A 12,068-nucleotide genomic window follows, 5' to 3' on the forward strand; every position below is an offset into this window, starting at 1 on the left:
CGCCATCTCTTAAAAAACTATTTTCAGCAAAAGAGGCAGGAAAAAGTTGGCCTGCTTGTGCGTATAAATTATAAATTACAGCGTTGCCCTGAGCCTTCACAAGGTGAGAGCAAGGATGACAAATGGGATTTTAGTGGGGAAAGATGGGTTGGGGAAGGGCATTCTATTTGCGGGAAGTAATGTAATGGGCATTTTATGCTCTGAAGGAATCTTCTATTTAATTTGCTCCAGAACCCCTCATTGTTCTGTGTTGTATTGTTATTTCAATGCTCTTGTTTACGTGGCTTCTTATGTTTATGGGACAGTTTGACACACTGCGTGTTTACACTTATAGTTTATTCCATTTTGAAATAAAAATGGATGTCTGTTTTTAATATTAACACTTAATCAATAAATGAATCATTTGTCGATGAAGCATAACGTGAGAAACAGTGCCTTTGGAAACAGCGAGCTGTTATTTTTCCCAGGATTTCGCGAATAGTGCCGAAGATTGCCGAGTGGAGCCGAAGCCCCTGCCGGTCGACCGACCGAAGCAAGTCGTCTCTCCTCCGAGGCGGCGGGAAGCGTGACTGAGTAGAGGTTGGGAGACGACTCTCTCCCTCTTCTCGACTTAACTACTTCATTGAGGGAAGCGGGTGCGTATGTTTTAAATGTCCACCTGAGCAATAATAGAATACTTTTGTGTTTTTCGGGAGGTTTTTTCTTTTGGTGGGGTGGGGGGGTGGGGGGATTTTTGTGCCCATGCGCATGTGCGGGCACCTAATAGATCTGGTCACTTGTCTCCACGACCGGGTTGGGGTAGGACCTTGTCTTTCTTTTCTCATTCTTACATGCTCTCAATTCATCGCAAACCCTTTGGACTGTTTTTACTCTTTCAATTTTGGTCCCCGTGACGTGGATTTCCCCTCGCTGGCTCCGAAGTGGAAGACGCGGAACGCCAAAGGTGGTGGTGGTGGTGGAGGGGGGGAAGACATGCCAACGTCGGCGGCGTCAACGAGGAGACTCCGTAAGTGCTCCGCAACCAATTTGTTTCTTTAACTTAACTTGTGCTGGCGGTTGTTGCTGTGTGGGGTTCGGGTTTGGTTTGGGGGTGTCACGGAACAGTTTGGAGCGAGAGAGGGGGCTCGGAGGGGTGTAACATTTAGCGAAGGTCAGCCCCGGTGTTACTGACCTCCCGAAGCCGCAACAGCTAATGGCGTTCCTGTCGTCGAGTTAATTTTCGCGAACTTTCCGCACACTTGTCATCATTATTGCGATTCAATTCTTCCCTCTTGGTGAGTTTCGACAACTACGCCGCGAAACGAGTGCGGAAAAAAATAAAACGGATTATTCGCCTAATGAGTTTAATAAGCAAGCCGTTAATGACGTAGCCTGCTCAGGATTTAAACTAGATAAACTGATAAATATATAAAGAGCCACAATGGTTTAGCAAATGTTGTGAAACGTGTCGTCTTGTTCATTAAAAGTGTGTGATTGTGAATGCGAGTGCGCGTGCATGCCCGCAGTCGTGACGTCACATGCATCAAGAAGAAGCTGTGAATGTTGCTGACACCTGTCAATCACCACTACAATGCCTTCACTTGTTTTTTGTCTCTAATTGTGCTGATGCATAGATAGAAGCTCAGTAGTGATAGCCCACAGCGATCCTCAAGGCTGGATCCAATCTGGGAAAAGAAGAGGATGGGAGGAGGAGGAGGAGGACAAGGGGGAGGATGAAGAGGAAGGGGGGGTGTTTTTCGATGCACACGGGAAGGTTTTAGAGCGATGCCCGCGGTGTGCTGCATGGCAATCTTGCAGGTTGCATGCGGAATCATCCCCATAGTCGAAACCCGGATGGTCTCGCCAACATCATGCAGACATCAATAGAGGAGAGTGTAGCTTTATAGTTTCTTGAAATTGCGTCAGATGCATCTAAAAAGAAGAAGAAAAAACAAAGCAAGGCCTCGGCTGCTTGTGTGGGATTCTGAAAGCTGGGCTTAGCCCGTTTCAAATGGGTGACCAAACGTCTGCTGTCCGCAAAAGGCATGGCGTGTTGATTCCACATGGGGCATGATTCACACTCTTTGGCTCATGTGATGCAATTTGGATGTGCATCATGATAGCCTCAAGAGAAAAAGAAAACCTAATAAATTGGATCCCTTCAAAGCTCTGTGGTGAAATTAAAAAGTACATTTCTACTTCTGTTAGCACTGTTTTTAGCATTAGCATTCAAAGCCCACAGACGACCGATACGCTGTCTTCTCGAATCATTTTGAATCCAGTTTGAAACACTTCAAGATGTCGGATTTAAAGACCAAGCGCACTACGCGTGCCCCGCTTAACCTTGAGTTTTCCTGCGAGACAAAATGGTGCATTGTCATTTAGATTCATGGTGGCACTTTGTTATCAAGCTGTCCTACCGCTGTGTTCTGCTGACTACATTACAAGCGCCATACGAGGCCTCAGTCTACTGTAAAACATTGCGCAGGCAGCTGGTGGATATTGTTATACGGTGGCCAAATATTCCACCATGTAATCCTCCAGTGCGCTATGCCGCAGAAATTTAATTTTTTTCCCCCCCTCGTGATCGTTTTGCTTTTTATTACGGCACGCTGTGTTGATGCAGACGTTTTGTGGGATGTTGGTAGTTGCTAATGGCTCAAAGTAGGCGTTGTGCCTCAAGCTTTAGAGTTGCTGTCGAGGAATCGGGAGGTTATTATTTGTTAGCTTGGCAGCCTGCTGAGGACTTGATGAATGCATGAATGATTGTTGTTGGCTGAAATTTAAAAGGAAACAGTTGATTTTTCAGCGAACGCATGCTTACAGTACATTGCAGCACTCAATTGGCCATTTTACTTACTTGAGGATGCATTTATATTTAGAGGTGTCAAAATGAATCGACGAATCGACAACTAATCGAGGTTAATCGACAACTGCGGTATTTTCATCAAGTAGTCAGTTCGACCCGTTGTTTATCTTAAAACGGCCCTCTGATTTTAGCCTCTTAACATTAATTACTCAGTAGTCCTTCATGAAAGCAGAGTGATTATCTTCAGCCTTAACCTTTTGTCTCCGTCCCAGTCAGACTTTGAACCGGTTGCTTCCCAAATGCATCTGTTGCTCGTTGACCTGAATACGCGCACGCCACTTGTGAGCCGCTTGCGAAGGGTTATTTCCTAGAAGGCTCGGCCCGGGCCGCCCGCCAGAGCATCTGCCTCGGCCTCCTCATCCGGGCTTGGCGATATCAGGCCGGGGGTGTGGGGGAGTAGGTCAATCTACTCAGCGGGCCACACGGTGAGAAACCGTCGGGCATGACCAACATCCATTTGTTCCCTACTGTTAAATTCTTGGTCATTTCAAAGCCCCCGGCTCTCTCTAATGAGAGGTTTTGTTGGTTTGTGGTGGGTGGGATCAGCGAGTGTTTGGGTGGGGCGTTGGCACGGACAACCCAAGGCCTCTTTTTAACCAGAACTGGAGCTATGAAGGGATTGACGCTTGGTAGCAAGCCACAAGCTCTAGTGGAGTCCACTTGTGATTCCGACCCACATAATAGATTACCGCATGAAATATTCCGATTTAGACATCTGATAAAGCTGCTGCCCTGTTTAGGATCCCTGTATAGGGAGAGGGTTCTGGTTGGGCTCGCTCGCTCCTTGACATCAGTGGCATGGAGGCAGTGATTTACTGCTTTTGTCGAGTGTAATGCGGGAGCAATTTGACTGCTGATTGAAACCAGCTCTCATTCAAGACTCCACTGGTGGCATTATCAACCAGTGGTTTTTATAGGGCACCCCTGCAATGAGGCAAAAAGTGGAAACAGACCTAAAAAGTATCTTGTTTTCCTCCGAGCTTGACTCGTGTTGTTTCTGCTGAGCGAGGAGGCGAGCGTGGACGACGACATTGCGAGGTTAAGTGTTAATCAATTCTGTCTGTTTCTCATTAAAGAAGAGTTGTCCATGGGCAAGGTGGCGATTAGGCATACGGAGGAAACGGCTTGAGGAAAAACACGATATTATCGAGGGCCCGTCGGAATGCCTCGCTTCTCCTCCAACGCCAACTTTTCACCAACACAATTTCTCCTTGATGATGAATCCGTGAACGGTGGACGTTTGTTCCACCTGTAATCACGTTTGTAAGCGACTCTAACAAATCGCCTGCAAAATCCAATCATTTATGAATTAATGTGCTGATGATCCATATGTCATAGTGGATTAGGAAAAGGGTGATTCATTTCAGCGGTATTAGGAGAGGAATTAACCTCGTGCCGAGCAAGGCTTCCCTGAACTCGCTGACTCATTTTTATTTTTGTTTTTTTTACTGCTTGAATCATAAATATATGATGTAGGCAACAGCATGCATGCAAGCAGGCTTTGATGGAGAAAGTATGAGCAGGATGTTTTACGGCAAACCAGTTGTTAGGTGAAAATGCTAATGTTTAAAAACGAGAAGCAACAATAGCATAAACTCAAAACTTGACGTTTCTCAAAAATGTCCGTCAAAATGCTAGTCAGGTTAGAACGGCCACTTCAATGCACTAAACATTTCCAGAGAACTTGACTTTTTAAAAAAAAATAAGAGTACCGTTCATTATCTTTTAACAAAGTTTGAGTAAAAAAATCGTTATGGCGTTGTAGCTTAACGTGTTTAGCTGTCAAACTAGAAATGTTTTTTTTTTTAACTGTCATCTTAAATCCTAGCATTGCCCCAAAATGCTAAAGTTTGACAAAAGAAAAGTGACAGCGTTGTACGGCTAACAATGTCTAAGGCCTCCTTCTGCTCCGCTTGCTTGAGCTAATAACGCAAACGTTCTGAGCGTCTATTTACCCGAATGCCATTTGAACAATACGTCGGTGTGCTTGTTTAGCTCAAGTGATCCCTCTTGTTTTTGACACTGGCATAATTGCTTGTTTTCGCCGCATTGTGTAAATTCGAGGGTGCTTTTGTTTGGCGCTATCCCACAAAGAAACCGCTTCAGCTGAGACGTAACATGCTATGTTCTCCTTTTTTTGTTTTTGTTTTAGAAAGTTGAGGGTTTGAGTAAAATTGATCATGATACTGGCTCTCCGCCAACCGTGTAAAATAATGATTACGGAATGAAATAATGATGATGCACAGTAATGCATAAGTGAGGTTTTTATGACTCATTAAAGGCCAAACCTTCTCGCGTCTACAGTAATTGCCAAGTCAGCAATTGTGCGCGCTCATTTTTCATACACACTCGGATTTGTTTTGGTCCTCGCCCAGCGGCTCCTTTCAAGTTAGCGCCTGATTAAATTTGCGCGCAAATAAACAGACTCTACCTGGACGGATGCTGAATATCACATAAGGTCAAACAGTCCGCTGTCTTTATGAGGCCCAACTTAAATGTCACGCGTACAGCCTTCATCAAATATGCAAGTGCGAATGTGACACACACACACACACACAAACACGCACGCACAAGCACAAGCACAAGCGATGCAGATTAACCGTTGTCTGCGATGAGCAATGAGCCGATTGTCACAGCGAGCTCAGCCACCGATTCTCCATTTTCATTAGCAGCACGCTACATTAGCCGCAGCGCATAGCAAATCGATGCGTGCAGACACTTCTTTCCGGCGTCTCCCTTCATCACTCACAGCTTTGTGACATTTAAAATGACCCCCAAACTCCCATAATCACCGTGGCTACATTTGTGGCGGCACAGACGTCCAATTTCCCCTCTCAGAGATTGGTAGGGCTTTTGCAGATAAATGGGATTTCATGTTTTGCCGCCGCAAGGAACGGCCACGGTAATCGATTAATTGGTTGTTAAGGATTTGCTCAATTGTGTGGAATTAATTGTTGATGAATGTGACTCGAGGCATACGCTACTCGGCTGCCACCAGCAAGGCGTCGGTTCTGCGGGTTGGCCGGCTACGGAATGTTAAGCTAACAGCAATTTCTCACGGCAGAATTAATTGCAGAGGTGGCTGACCTTTTTGAAATTGAGGCCTTCTTGGGTATTGATTATTGCAAAGGGCCACGAGTTTGATATGCACTTCTGAATTAACAAAGTTATTTATGATTAGGGATGGGCGCGAATACCGATACTAGGTATTGGTACCGATACCAGCCTTATTTCAAGGTATTGGATGCCTTTGGTGGTCATTTTACAATCATGAAGTAAAAATGAATTAATTTTATACACTTTGAAGGAAAATGTTGAATATATTGGTGTTTGTTTTTAAAAAACCTGTCATTGTTTTTGGGAGTGGAATTTAATTGACAAAAATGAATTTTTTTTTCTCAAAACAGATCATCATAAATATGCAACACGACCTATTTAGCATTAATGACCCGTTTGAACCGAGGACGCCTTTGTAATTGATTGCATGTTTCATTTTACTATTTAAATGAAAAGAAGCCAGCTTTCTTTTTTCCCCGTACGCTACCGTCTGTGAACCGTGTTTTTTTTTTTTTTTTTTAAATTTATGAGTGCACTGCACACCCGTAATAAGCACAAAATTCCACACATACAGAGAAAAAAAATCTCCCATTTTGTGTCTTCGCTATTTCTAGTTCTGCCTCGAATATTAAGTCGATAGATAATGGGAGGCTAATATTGTAGTGCTCCGTCAAGTGTGCAAATCACGCTGACAGTGAAGAATTGGAGTGAAGTATCGAGGAACTTTGTCAGGACGTATACTGACTGACAACCCAAGTGAACGTCGCCTCGCTGCACTTGGCAACGGACCGCCTTCTTATCACCTTATTTGGCGTACGAGCAAAAACATTTCACGTTGTTGATCGGCCAATAGCGGCGTAGCTGACGACGAGAAAGTGCGCGCCTTGCAGTCTACGCTGATGCGGCGGATAAAAAGGAGTTTAAAGGAGTGGGAGCGTTTGGCGGCGAGGAAGCGAGATGACAGGTCCCTCACAACCAGGGGCCTTGGCTTTGAGTGCCGACAGCGCCGTAATGCCGTCAGAGATCATTAGCGCTGACAGCATCGCATCATGTCACATGACAGCTCATGGTCAGGCAATGCATCACGCCGATAAAGACAGGCTTGTTTATTTCAATCCCGCCCTGTTTACATGGCGCCTCTTCCATAACCTCTCTCTATGATGACAATCTTATTTTTAACAACAGGACCGTTGACTGGCTGAAATGTTCTTTTAGCACCAATCACCCATATTTTGTCTCGGTAAAGCAGTAAGCGTTAATTTTGAACAATACTTTGAGCAGATGATCAACAAAAAAATAGTCTCAATGTTTAAACGCGGGTCACAGCGAAGCGGATAAATTAGCCGTTAGTCTTTGAATGACGCCGACGTGTGACAACAAGCGGACCATAAAAGGGTGATTGCGTCTCTCAAGTATCCATTTGTCATTGGAAGCCATAATTACTTTCATGCGTCCTCGCACTGATGCTATTATTATCCATTTAAATACTATACATTAACCATACACGGATCGATGTAGCTCAAGCTAACAATAGCCAAAGAAGAAACCGTTTGGAAATTTGCCTGTCGACTCGTATTGGATGGGAGGATAGTTCACTAAATTTGTGTTTTTTATTCCAGTGTCTTATTGATCAGGTGTTGTTTGACCTTGGCGAAGATGTGTACACGCTCGTACTCTCGCTACTCTGAAAATATCTTTGAAAAGACAGAGTTGTATGCTGTAAGTCGGCCTTGTTTTCTGGTAGAGGAATTAATCACAGCTATTGCGATAAGACTAAATCCGCAATACTTTACACGTCAATGACCTGGCTTTATACCGTTCCACTCTTATCGCCGCGTAACATAAATAGGAAAACATCAAATGAACTGGCTTTGAATGCGGTGTCGGCATGTTGACTTGTTCTGGCGATGGCTAAATAGCTCCTTTCATATTATAAATGACCGTCCCGCACGCCTTTGCACATTATCAGCATATCCTTTGTGATGAATACATTTCAAGGTGACAAAAGAAGTGTGGAGCTGAAATATGGCGGAAACGTCCCTGACTGCACGTGGAAACTTAATGGAATATCGTAGTGTGAGGTCACAGGGCTGTTTGGGCAAATACTTTGGACTTTTTCAAAGTTAAATTGAATTTATAGGATATTTATTGTCGACGAGCACGGACGGGATTTGAGATATTTCGTGCATTTGTTTTAAACTCTACTTGGAAAGGCCATTTGCAGCTAAAGCTGATGTTGTTGTGGTTACTGAACAAGCCAAATATTTGACAGTGAGATTCAATTTGTCCACCAGCAGTAACATTTCACTTTTTTATTTTTTTACCCCCTCTTATCTGCAAACGTGCCTCGCTACTGAAATGATAAAATAAGCTGCTATTCATCTTGGTATGTGTGTATTTTCGATTCGAACCCTTTCAAGTCCAGCTTTCAAATTGCTGCCACACTTTTGGATGTGAACTTAATTCATCAATACTTAAACTCACCGACGTATATTTCTATGGTAATTTATTCAGCCCGAAACATAAACGAAGTCCAAAGTTTGTGCCTTCATTACATGTATGAAACTATTTTTTCTCATTAAATTCCAGACGGCCTTTGGTCAGTGTCACGCTCACAGACGACATTCCCTCGCGCTGGAATGTCATCGTACTCATAAATATGGTGATTGGTGTCAAACATCTCTGCCTGCCGTGCTAATGTGCACTTTCATGCTTTGAACATAGACTCTTGATTTTCAAGGCTGGGGTTTAAAAAGCATGAAATTTGATTTGAGAACGCGCGTAGGTACCTCGCTTCATTTTTATTGAGAGACATTTATTCATGACGTTCCTATTATCGGAACGGGAAGGGAGCATTACGCCCGAATGACATTTTTGCCAACGTCTCGAGTCGACGTTGTTTGCATCATTCCGACGAGCGATGGGATTAATTCATTTACAATTTACAGACACACTTTACTCCGTGGAGTATTTAATTAAGTACGAACCCACTCGAAGTGTATCGAGCGTGAACTTTGAAGTAAAACGCCCAATTTTACTAGCACTGCGGTCGGACCTGTTATGCCTTTAAAGGACGCTCGTTTTCAACTCGAGTGGGGAAGCTTATTACTTTGCAGTCTCTTTAAGTGGTAGTTGGGTAACAATGTGCATCTCACATCAAGGTAAGGACATTACAATACTGAGTGTTCCAAGCGTCTTATTCTCGCTTGGGTCCCGGTATTCACAAGGCCTAGCTAATGTCTCTTTTTGCATTGTCTTGACTACAACGCGAGTAAAAAAAAATTGTCGCTTCAGACGTATTGTACTAAGCACTGAGACAGAAATGAATGCAGCTCCATTTTATTCAACAATGTTATAAGACACAAAAAAACCCCTAGTACAACTACCGTATTTTCTGGACTATAAGACGCTTTTAAAATCATAAGATTTTCTCAAAAGCCGACAGTGCTCCTTATAGTCCGGTACGCCTTATATATGGACCAAATTCCTAAATTTAAACTGGCCCGAAGCATTGTCATGAAATCAATCATAAGTGGCCCGCTGAAGACTATGAATCATGAATCAAATATACTATGGATCATTATTTTGTGATTATAAAGTCATTTGTTGTGTCTGAAGTTGAAATAAAATAGATAAAATTGAGAATGATTTGATTTGGATTAAAAATCTGACATGATGCATTAATGGTGCACCTTATATAAGGACAAAGTTTTAAAATGGGCTATTCATTGAAGGTGCGCCTTATAGTCCAGTGCGCCTTATAGTCTGGAAAATACGGTACTCACCTTTTCTAAAACTGTCAAGCACATAATAGATGTTAGTAAGTTTTAGTGTAAAATTTGGAGCGCATTTCTCTAAAAATATTTGTTTTCCAGTTTGTCTAACATTATTTATAAATATATTTAAAAAACAAACCAACTCAAGAAGTCACAGATTGACACTAATTGACTAATTCCTCTACCCTTTTCTGTGTGCAAATAGAGAAAAAGGTGGGGGGGGGGGGAATCTATTGAGCGCGCCAGTGTCTCTTGGCTTGCTCTTTTTCTTTCTTGGCTGCTTAATGTGTAAATGTACAGCCTTGCTCTACTTTTCGCTTTGTTTGCCGGAGCAGGATAGTATTTTGCTCTTTCATGTCGATGTGGCCCTCGCTTGGTATGCTTTTTCCTACTGGGAAGAATCGGAAGGGACCTTATGGACAGCTAAGGTGAGATATATGCCGCGGCGCTTCTAAAAGGCTAATGATTCATGAGACTGGCTCCCTCCCTACACAGCCCCCCCCCCACCCCACATCGTCCCTGAGGCTGAAAGGAATAGCTGGCATTATCGTCTGCAAATGGGTTTGAAAATGCTCTCGGCCACGTTGACCAAGGCATTGATTTATGGCCGAGATGGGCTGATCACTTTGCTTTTCTTCACATATTGGGTCGAGTCGTCCCTGTTGTACGTACACAAACTCACATCAGGTGTGTACTTAGAAACCCCCCGCCATGGCGCAACATAGCTGGCAATCTATGTATCTTCAATTTAAGCTTCCTTCTGTGAGGTATTTGGAGAAGCCAGAGATAGAAAGAACCTGATTTATGATGCCCAAGTCGTCGGGTGATAGAAGTAGCCTGTTTTTCTTAACATATGAAGCCGAGGAACAAGCGCCCCCCCCCCCCCCCCCCCCTTGTGCTTTTGTAGACACTGTCTATACATAGATGTGTGAGCCTTTGTTGCTTTCCGTTTTATCTCAAGTCAAAAGAGAGTACAATTTGCCCGAAATAGTGAAATAGTCAGGATGTTTCGACAAGAACACAGAGTTCTAGTTCCTCTGCGATTTTAAAAGGGTTGGTGATGATAACATAGCTCGTCTCATTTTTATCATAACCGCAACGGGCGTGCTCTTCTATATTATCGCGTTAGAGCTAAAAGTAAAAAAACAACAACCGTAATACAGAATCTTAGTTTTCAAGTCGTGCCTACACTCTTTAGTAACCGCATACCTACTTTTGGCTGAAGATCTAATGAATTATTAATTCAAGTTTTGATCACTCGCCAAAACTCTGCTAATTGCATTCCTTATGAGCTAGCCGCTTTGTAACTTAACATGCAGCCAATGTGTTCTGACGGCAATATTTGATTGGATTATTAATTGATGGTGTAAAACTGACACATTTGAACAAGGCTGACTTTTCTTGAAGTGCGTTTAATGTCTTTTGTCACACACACGGGGCAAACTAATCTACTGAGCTTCCATCAAGAGTGTTTTTTTTCTTCTTCTTCTCATCTTTCCAGTCAGACTTAGTGAGCATTGTCTATGAAAATAGCAAAACAAGGAACAATCAATACACAGAAACTACTGTAAACAACAAAAAACAGCTCGTGTTGTATTTAATGTTTATTTGGCATCCATCGACGTGTTTTTACAGCATCAGGTTAAATCGAGTAAATCCTGGGTAGATTCAAGAAAAATAAAAAGGAATGTTTTTTTTTTTGGGGGGGGGGGCTTCAGAGCCCTGCTGCACCCTGACATGTTCTAATGATTTTAATGTTGGCCAAGGCTCACACGATTTCCTCAACCTGCCCTGTGAGACATTTTTATTGCTTTACCCGCCGAGCCCTTTGCAGACATAAAGCAAAAACTAGCCCAAGGCCACTGGCCGGTTAACTCGCATGTTTGCGTTGTTTCACACGGGCCCCTCTGGGTCGCGTCCACGTGCGGAAGCAACTTACGGTTTTGCGTCCCGTCACCGTTCCGCCCTTTCCCCACCAAGACCGCAGAGGTCCTTGCACAGCCGGCGGGGCGGCAAAGTCCAACAAACGGAACTTGACTGAATTCGTCAAGCGTTTAAAATGCGAGGCGACAGTGTTTCAGCCAACATCACCTGTTTCTAGTGCCAAAGTCCCGCAAACTGACCCCCCCCCCCCCCCCCCCCTTTCCCCCGCCCTTTATTTTTGCTTTCAAACGTTCCGATTGTCTTGTCTCACAAATGTTGCATCGAGCCGCCGGAAGCCTCTGGAGGTTCCGTCAGCGGTTGCTTTGGGTTTTAATAAGCGAGTGAGTGAGTGATCTAAAGTATGCATGCCTGTGAGGTTTCTGCGCGCTACCTTCGAACGGCTATCATCTGTTGTCTAATATTGCCTCCCTCCCTGCCCATCGCCATCAGAAAATCTCCCTTTC

General features: G+C 43.7%; 1 protein-coding gene across 1 annotated transcript in view; it reads left to right on the plus strand.

Annotated features, from left to right (window-relative positions):
- The first annotated feature begins 778 nt into the window (after nucleotides 1-778).
- Nucleotides 779-12,068, plus strand: part of LOC125985110 (receptor-type tyrosine-protein phosphatase F) — a 114,641-nt gene continuing 103,351 nt past the window's right edge. Inside the window, exon 1 of the mRNA XM_049747633.2 lies at nucleotides 779-1,006. The gene's annotated coding sequence lies outside the window, so the exon portion shown is untranslated. The remainder of the gene's footprint in view (nucleotides 1,007-12,068) is intronic.

This window comes from Syngnathus scovelli, chromosome 17 (assembly GCF_024217435.2).
Source record: "Syngnathus scovelli strain Florida chromosome 17, RoL_Ssco_1.2, whole genome shotgun sequence".
NCBI lineage: Eukaryota > Metazoa > Chordata > Actinopteri > Syngnathiformes > Syngnathidae > Syngnathus > Syngnathus scovelli.